The sequence below is a fragment of the Pholcus phalangioides genome, unplaced genomic scaffold, assembly GCF_987345545.1.
Source record: "Pholcus phalangioides strain wild (caught in Gottingen) unplaced genomic scaffold, Ppha-v1.0 ptg000015l_1, whole genome shotgun sequence".
Lineage (NCBI taxonomy): Eukaryota > Metazoa > Arthropoda > Arachnida > Araneae > Pholcidae > Pholcus > Pholcus phalangioides.
Window position 1 is genome coordinate 80970499 of NW_028301608.1, and position 7745 is coordinate 80978243.

The following is a 7745-nucleotide window of genomic DNA, read 5'->3' on the forward strand; positions in this document are numbered from 1 at the left end:
ATTAAAATGCTTTTTTTCGCAAAAAAATAATTCAGATTTTTCAAACACCGCTTGTTCAAGTGTCAAATCATTAAACTGATTTTTTGAAAGGAAACAAACACACAATTTCGTCGTCGAACAAAAACAAAAACAACGTCAAACAACGTCGCACAACAATTTGGAAGAATTTTAAGAAAAAGTGAAAAAAAACCACCATTACAGCATGGGAATTTTTACCGCAGAACATTTCCAGTCAGCAGAGGGCTTGTCGGAGAACAGTGCTAAACATTCTGCTTTGGGGGTCAAGAGTATTGGAACATAACTTTGGCAGAACTATTTGTTCACTTTCACCATTGAACAGTGGCTTACAAAACTTTAGAATTAAAGCCGCCGGCAGTCGAGTGGTTAGGGAACTAGCCTCTCACTGCAGGTCTGGGTTCGAATCCCGGTTCGGGCATGGACGTCTACTAACACTAACAAATTCCCCGGACGGATCATGCTGATCCCTTAGGAATACGTGAGGATCACATTTAAAAAAAAAAAAAGCGCATTCTTATTTCTGTTTATCAAAGTCCAAGGACGTCGAAATAAAATGTTATTGCCGAAACTTTATGCCCCACCCACACGCAGCAGCACTACCTTCATGGTATGGCAGCGACATACCTTTCCTTACAAAAATGCTTTAATGCAGAAGAAATCCTGCAAAAAAAAAAAAAGATTGAAGCATTGAATGAACGTATCCCAATGAGCAGATCCAATAAAAAGATCAAACATTGAAAAGAAACATGTAGTTTTATTTCACAAAGATGACGTTACAGGACCAAATAACTCATGGCTTGCAAATGAACCACCATATCACCCATGAGGATTTCAGACCTGAAAATAAAAACCCACTATTTAGAATTTTTGTTAAAAAAAATCAGTCAAACATCAGAATTTACTATATATATATTGGTTAATCATAAAATACCCCTTCAAGGATTTTTTTTTTTTTTAGGAACTACAGTTTTGAAACTAATAAGCAGGAAAGTGTTTAAGCTATAAAAAAAATGTGTAAGTAGAGCTCCCATGATAAAATGTCTAGGGCAGAATGAAAATATACAAAAGAAAAATTTCCCATTTTCAAATACCCCTCCCCCAATAATAGTCAATTTAAAACGTTTTGGTTTCTCCTAAATTAGAATCTGAAAGCAAAACAAAATTTTTGAAAGTTGTATACCAACACAGAAAAGTCAATTGTGTTTCCATAAGGAAAATATGTTTGAACAATACCTAGTTTTCTTTCAACTGCTTTGTATTTTTATGTATAACCTTAACTTGAGGCAACCACATTTTGAAAACAAATGCCAATGATTTTTGATAAAAGTTTTAACAATCAACCTTTGCAGTCACTAGCAAAATTCCATCGTTTTTCTTGCTAGATGTTTCAAAAGTTCCGTTTACACGTGAAAGATTGGAAGGGGGTTGCTTTGATGATTATTACATGCATGGCAACTTTTTTCTTCTCCGCATGGGGGAAAAAAGATCAGTCAAAAGAGTCCCATCTTTGTTGCGGAATAATGGCGGGTGCCTCCGACCTCTCCTATAAAACTGTGAGTGAAAATTGCAGTTAACTTGTCTGCCATCTTGAGCCAACCACCCATTCAATCTACGTGACATCCTGACATCCGAAAAGAGAGGGGAAATACAGGCATAAACTAAATGATATGTCAGCAGGTTGTAGCGAAAATCCCTGTTACCCGGTACTTCCCAGGATATTTTATTGCACATGTAAAACAATCTTTAAATTGTATAAAAACCTATTGAAAATGTTCACCACAGGACAATTTTAATCAGCTGAGGGCTTGTTACAGATGCAGAATATTCTGCTTTGGAGACTATCAACAGGAAATGCTGAACAGGACAAAAAAAAAAAAACCATTGTACTAAATTAACTATAAAAATTGACCAAAACAACCATTTTATCCAGAGAGGGTCAAAACTCACGTTACAAAAGCACAAAAAGCTGTTAAACAATGGTGTTTTATTTAATGAAAGGGCCCAACATGGGCCGCCAGCAAGGCAACACCAGCTGTGATACCTGTACTACAGCTGGTGTATGTGAGGAACACACACAAATCCCCAAATTAAGATTTATATTAACTCTGATAAATTCTATTTATATTCTAATACCATTTCTTTCATCAATTCCAAAATATTTTTATAATTTATCCTGAATTTTAAATAATTCTGAAATCTTATCACAAAAATTAGAAACTTTGCCTGGTTTTAATTTACACAAAAATTGCCACGTTTTCAAGACAAAAAGGTTCAATTGGTCGACGCGTTTCTGACCACTAGGTCCTGATGATGGCTCTCCATTGAAGAGCCGAAACGTGCCGACCATTCGACTAATTGAACTTATTTGTCTTGAAAACGTGCCAAATTTTTGTATAAATTCTGAAATTTCTTTCATTAGTTCTGATATAATTATATTCGGAAGTTTTTTAATTCAGATATAAATATAGTCTGTTCTTTCAGGAAGTTATCATAAATTAACTACAAAAACTAAATCAAACATGACTTCCATCCAGAGGGTCAACTCATGTCATACACAAGAACAAAATTTTGAGAAACATTAACGACGGACTATGTTCTGAATTCAAATAATTTTCTTGCTTAGGACAATCTCATATTTCATGTACACATTTTACTGTAGCAATATAAATTGATCATCACTGACTATAGTTGAGAAGATTCTCTTATTATTGACAATTTATCATAATTGTTTCATCTGCAAAACAAAACTTTCGCCACAAAAGGATTTTACTGATATTCCCAAACTTTGACAGGACAACCTGAGATTTGTCAATCCATACCTAACCCCCCCCCCTAACCAAGAAATATAAAGTCTTATTTCCATCTGCAGAAATGTTTGGTTACTTAATACAGTGGAATTTCCGTTAATGAGAAATTGGCATAGCGAGCAAAAAGTTTAAACAAATTTTGATTCTGTTAACACTAGAATGACACGAGCAGTCACTGACTGTTTTGGATTTTGAAAGAAAACTGAGTTTTTGATGTACACTCAATTTCTGGCCACTTTCAATTATTTCTGGAAATTTAGACATTGAATGTTTTCTTCAGTTTATACCTAGAACGACATTTTGACTGCTCTGTATGTGAAATGGGTAAGTTCTTTCTTTGCAGTATTGATGAATACTTTTGCATTTAGGTTTAATCCTTATCATTCACTGATGGCACAAGTAACAACTTATATTCACGTCTAACATACCCATAAGAAAACAAAATAAATTATTTGTTGCATCATGTTATTGGGCAATCTTTTCGTCTATTTTCAAAGACTAATTCCAGCCACATGTATCCACACAATCAAACCAATATCTTAAGTCAGGATTACACTATATAATTTTGGTAAAAGATCTTACACAAAACTTAAAAGAAAAACCTAATAAGCCTATTGGCTTCAAGCAAATGTAACCGATACTACTATTGGTTGTATTTTTCTACCAGCCTTAGCTAATAGGTTATCAAAGCTTATCTTAGCCTATGGTTATCAAAATTAAGGAAACTGTCTCCAAAGCAGAATGTTTTGCATTGTACTGCAACGAGCCGTCTGCTGACTGGAAATGTTCTGCAGTTCCCACAACAGTATTTTCTATATTTTTCTCTTGCAATTCTTCCAGATTGTTTTGCAGTAGCACTGTTTGTTCTGCAACATACGTTACAAATTTCAACATATTCTGCTTTGGGACTTTTGTTTTTTGATCATTCACCTAGCAAGCTCAGTTTTAATTTGGTATTTTGTAGTCATGTAGTTCATGCCACCATCTGCTTTAATACTTCCCTAGGAAAACAAGTTCAGTCATGGTGCGTAAAGCTGCCTTACGTGTAATATTCTCTCCTATAATCTAAGGTCAGTGTATCTCACAAAAATAAAATAAACAAAGGTGAGCGACTCTTTACAATGAAAAACTAAATGTATAATGATACGTGCCTGTAATCTTCGTTTCCTTTTTCTTGGAGAAAACTTAGGCACTATTGAATGACCACAGGACTGAAGAACTAGCTCATGAACAGGAACTAGTTATTGAAGAGATTGTCCTTAAGAAAAGCCATAGGACTAGAGGTGAATGACATTCAAAAGAACTAGTGGAGAAGAACATGATCAGGAGTTGACCACAGACGGACTAATTGCAATGGTTGTTATATTTTCACTTAAATCAGGCTCATTTCAAAAGATATATTTTATGCTTCACATCCGAGCAGATATAACAATTAAAAATTTTTACAAACCAATAAGATTATCGGCTACATTTGCTCGAATGTAACCTATGAGCTTTATTGGTTGGATTTTGTTTTAAAAAAAGGGATTTTATCAAACTTCTATAATGTAATACCAGCCTAACAGATCTTAAATAATAAAGCTAGTGAATTAAAAACATTGGCACCTTTGCAATAATATACAATAAGAATTGTTAAACTCAAAATAGTTAAATCAGTTTTACAAACACCAGCAGAATAAAAATCTGTCCACAAAAGAGCGACTTATTTGTGGGGGTTTGGTATTGCATACCTTATTATATAAAGGAAATTTAATTGTAAATATGTGGGGATGAGCAGCAAAGTAAAGCTCCACTGTACATCAGAACTTGAGATAAACATTTTGATGATAGCCAAATTTATTAGAAGCCAAGAATGATTTTATTTTTTAAAAAAATACCCTACATAACCCCCCGCCCCCAACTTTCCCAGTACTTTACATCTACTTCCTACTGGTAAGACACTATCATGAAATCTGAAAACTTTGTCATTTCACGTGGAATTTTTTTAAAGCACCAACACTAGTTTTCTAGTCGTAATGACAACCTGGACCTTGGGTTTAACCAAGTCCCGTTACACATATATAAAAACTCGTACAAAACACAAAAATTTTTTTTAATTAACAGTTCACCTTCATCAAGGTTATTTAGACCTCTCACGCATCTTCCTCCTTTTTCGCTTCAGCCTACGCATCCTCTTCTTCCTCCACTGAAAAACAAATTTCAAACATTTTTTACAAAAATAACAAACAATGTATTTGAACTGTTTGAAAGTTTTCAATATAGCATAAAGTTTTCTAAAAGTGCAAAATGGTGCATTCTTACTCAATCCCAAGTTATCTTTGTAATAACTTTGTGCTCGCTATCAACTTAATGCCCACCTCACATATTTAAATCCCTAACACAAAAACAATCAAATTGTAAACATCGAAAATCGAAGTGAGAATTACAAATAGCTTCAATATTTTTGATATTGATCACAACTTCCCTTGGAGACTTTTCAACGACAAGTCGCCAAAGCCGACACAACTAATTGGGTTGGTTGCCATTACCTTTTAAATTTCTAGAATTGATCGCAGATGGTGTTAGTTCTGCCAACCAAGTTCCATCGTTTGCTTGAGTAAGCCTTTTCGAAATTAGAAACAGCAGTAGTTTATTCCTTCCTTCCAGCGGACAGGTATAATTCCATTTGTTATAACTTGTGCCCCAATTATATTTTTTACACAATATGAAGGATAGTTGCTTATTTAAAAAGTCTGGATACCCAAGGTCTGGGCTTTTTATACAGAAAATATTTAAACGGTATGAAAGACCTATGTTAACTCTAAATGGCAATATGCTTATTATGGTAATTGGTTTTCAGCATTATGTTTTCTATGCTGGCTTTGGCATTCGTAACGTCCCATGGCCTTGGAGACTTTGTGCCAGGCATGTTTGGCACCAAAAACATCATTTTTTCAGAGTAAACTTTTTTTTTGAATTTTCTCCAAGTAGTAGAGATTTTTCACAATAGCTGTCATAATTCGGGAGATGCAAGAATTTTTAAGACTTGGCAGCTATGTCATTACAACACACACAGTCATAGTATAATATAATCTTTTATGGCATTTTTTTTTCCTTCAGCAAGAAAGACAACCGAAAACACAAGTCTCGCTCTTGGCTACTTTCCATTTTTTCAAATGTTTTCTCTGAAGAGCAAAAAAATCACTAACATTCTTTAGTCATTTCTTTGTTTTATCAGCCATGTGATATATAGTACACCCTTCCATAATTAACACTTCTCATTTATGGAAACTAAAAAAATCTCATCAATTTAGAATAGTATAGAACAGCGGTTCTCAACCTTTTTTGACTTGCTGAGCTCTTTTCAATATATAATTTCTATGGCGGAGCCCTGTTTGACTAGAGGAGCCCTTTTTAGTACAGTCAAACCTCGTTAGTGTATCACCCGGTAACACATCACTCCACTTACCGGATCACTGTTTTGGAAGTCCCAAATTCTCCTCAGGCAGGAATTGGCAAGCTATAGCTTGCTCCGTTTAACGAGTCACTCCGCTAACTAAGTCATATTTTTGCTCTCCCAAGAGTGACTCATTAACGAGGTTTGTACATAATTGTTATGGCAGAACCTTGTAGCACTCTTATTTACTTATCTATCAAATTTACTGATTCATTTTACTTTCCTCGAGTCACCGCGGGCCCCAGTTTAGAACCGCTGGTATAGAATGTACAGGTTTTTCCCTAGTACGATACACTAATACATTCAGAACATTCATAGCTCCATTTTTCTGCACACTGGCCATTAAAATTTTGATCCAGCCACTTTTTATTGAACCTAGTTCATTTCAAATACAATGATCAGAGCAAAAACTGTCAGTATTTTCATTTATATTCTTGTCGTGCTTTTGGACATTTTCCTCGACAAAAACGGATTAGTCTACCCTACTTTTGACTTTTCGTCCTTTGAATTCTAATCAAGATTTCCGCGTTTAACGCTTTTTTATCGATTTTTATTTTGAACATTATAAGTGGGATCATCTACTATAGCTGTTCCAATACTTGATTTGAAACTAAGGATAACGCACATGGATAACGTTTTTGACTTTATAATGCACGACGTCGATTTTACTTGAAATCATCGTATATTTGAATGTTCAGAAAGGATTAATAAGACAAAGCTCATTTTACGAAATTTCTCGACTTATTCAACATTAATGATGAACTTGCACTAATCCTCAACATGCATTTGGGAAACTTATAAAAACGTGCAATTTACACGGGTTTATATTGCAAAGATTCTACGTTTTTGATTATTGTATTTAAATTAGAATAATAAAGATAAGACTTCTCACAAATATGAACCACGTTTTAGAAACAACACGGCGTGGTTATGGCGAGATAATGAGACACAAAAGTAAAATAAGTTTCACACATCAATTAAATAACAATGAAATATTTCGCGTATATAATTACCTTAGCCCTCATCAATGATGTTTAATAAAGTTGAGGTTTACAAGATTCAAATTATTTCACCATTAACTACTGGATCGAAAGAGATTGATATCTTCCAACACTTTACGAGGCTGTGAACTGCGACGAACAGCTCGAATGACTGATGGATTCTGGGATTGTATTTGTGGGGGAGAATAACTTGTAACCTCGTATATTTCAGTGGAAACGACGCTTTCAGATGTTTCTCCTGGTTTTTATGTTCTTAGAGCTTTAAACTAGCTTTTTAAAATCAGCATATGATCCGGGGAGGAAAAAAATGAAAAGCTGAGAGGAATAATAATATTTTTTTGAAATCATGTGGTGATATTGAACAAATGAGTACAAATTGCGTGAAAAATAGTAAATTGCTCTTTTTTGAGTGATGTTGGGGCGTCCGTTATGTTCGTTTTTTCCCCTCTAACCGAAGGTAAGAAATAAAAAATTCTTTAAAAG

General features: G+C 34.4%; 1 long non-coding RNA gene across 1 annotated transcript; it reads right to left on the bottom strand.

Moving 5' to 3' along the window:
* Positions 1–752: 752 nt before the first annotated feature.
* Positions 753–7715, bottom strand: LOC149076786 (uncharacterized). The gene is made up of 3 exons (XR_016194098.1): positions 7275–7715; positions 4934–5010; positions 753–855 (listed from the first exon to the last, which is right to left on the bottom strand). It is a non-coding gene; the product is annotated as an uncharacterized LOC149076786 (long non-coding RNA).
* Between the last annotated feature and the right edge of the window lie 30 nt (positions 7716–7745).